A 2,106-nucleotide genomic window follows, 5' to 3' on the forward strand; every position below is an offset into this window, starting at 1 on the left:
CCGGCCGCCGGTGATGAGGGTGACATAAGGGTGGTGCGGCGCCGGTAATAGAAGAAGGGGAAAGGTGGCGGCTGTAACATAGATTAGGGTTAGGGTTATATATCTCGTCGCTCTTTGAAACTTCACCCCATAATGGCATGTCTAGTCCCTCCCTTCCCTCATTTCTTTCAAAATAAATCCATATTTTACCTTTTTAACCCCAATCATATGAAATCCTTACAAATTGAATTTGAAATTTACCATTTAACCCTTGCCTCCCAAAATCTATCAAGTCCCAATAATTACCATGCATCCCCTCCCTCCACAAAACCTTTTCAACTTAGGTCCAGAATTTACTCTTTAGCCCTTGCTTCCATAAATCCTTTCATATTAGGTCCAAATGATATCAAACACCCCCCTGTCTTCTAAAAATCATTACAAAATAAGTCTTGAATTTACACTTTAACCCCCAAAACTCTAAATCATGTCATTCGACTCCCCGGAACCAACACACCAATAAATATTATGGATTTTAGGGCTACTATTAATCCATTAATTTTATTTATTTATTTATTTATTTAATAAATGGGGTGTTACAAGAAGACTGCCTTCCGAACTCATTACGATCATTACAAGTTTGTGGTGATTCCCTTCGGGCTCACCAATGCTCCAGCAGCATTCATGGATCTCATGAACCATGTGTGCATACCTCTACTGGATCGGTATGTGATTGTGTTTATTGATGACATCCTGATCTTTTGCAAGACACAGGAGTAACATCGGGAGCATCTATGAGAGGTGTTGGAGACTTTTAGGAAGGAGAAGTTGTATGTGAAGTTCTCCAAGTGTGAGTTTTGGTTGCGCGAGGTGTAGTTTTTGGGGCACCTTGTTAACCAGAACAGTATCTTGGTCAATCCGACCAAGGTTGAGGCAGGAATGAGGTGTGAGGTTCCGAGGTCTCCATCTAAGATTTACTGTTTCCTTGGATTGGCTGGTTACTATCAGAGATTCATTCTGAATTTCTCCAAGATAGCAGTTCCTTTTACCTGATTGACAAAGAAGAATGTCACCTTTAGGCCTGAGCAGTAGGCAGCTTTTTAGACTCTGAGATAGAGATTACGTGAGGCACTAATTCTGACCCTCCCAGAGGGTGTTGAGGATTTTGTGGTATATTGTGGTGCGTCGATCATGGTTTGGGTGCAATATTGATGCAACGAGGTCATGTGATCGCATATGCTTTGAAGCAGTTGAAGTGTCATGAGGCGAACTGCCCTAGGAATGATTTGGAGTTTTGGGCTAGGTTTTCACCCTTAATTTTTGGCGTCATTACTTGTATGGGTTCCGTTGTACTATTTACACGGATCACAAGAGTCTGAGGCATCTGATGGATCAGTTGAATCTGAACATGAGGCAGCATAGTTTGTTGAATGTAGTGAAGGATTATGTTTATGAGATCCTTTATCACCTCGGGAAATCTAACGTGGTGGCCTATGTGCTCAGTCTCAAGGTGATGAGCACACCAATTTGGTACCTATACTTGAGGATGATGGTGATTACCCTACTCTTAGAGTAGATTCAAGAGGCTCGGGTTGAGGCTATGAAGGTGGGACACCGGAAGAGTGAGCGCATAGTGGGTCAGGTGGTTTCTTTTAATTATCATAGTTGTGGATTGTTGACCCTTCATTGGAGAGTATGGGTTCCATAGTGCAAGGGTGTACGATAGATCTTGATGGAGTAGGCACACAAGTCGAGATTTTTTTCTTCATCCGGATGCAACCAAAATGTACAGAGATCTCTGATATGACTATTAGTAGCCATGCATAAAGCGGAATGTGGCCTTGTATGTGGAGAGGTGTTGGACTTGCAGGAAAGTCAAACCCGAGCATCATCGACCTCACGGAAAAATGGAGTCGTTGGGTGTTCCTGTTTGGAAAGGGGAAGACATTATGTTGGATTTTATCACGAAGTTACCACAAAATAGTGTGGGTAGTACATTCGATATGGTTCATCGTGGACTAATTGACCAAGAGCGCGTACTTCATCTAGATTCATGAGAGTATATCTGCGGAGAAGCTAGCAGACATCTACATCTGGGAGGTTGTGGCATGGCATGGGGTGCTGGTTTCG

The sequence above is a fragment of the Lactuca serriola genome, chromosome 5, assembly GCF_051521515.1.
Source record: "Lactuca serriola cultivar US96UC23 chromosome 5, Lser_US96UC23_V15, whole genome shotgun sequence".
Taxonomy (NCBI): Eukaryota; Viridiplantae; Streptophyta; class Magnoliopsida; order Asterales; family Asteraceae; genus Lactuca; species Lactuca serriola.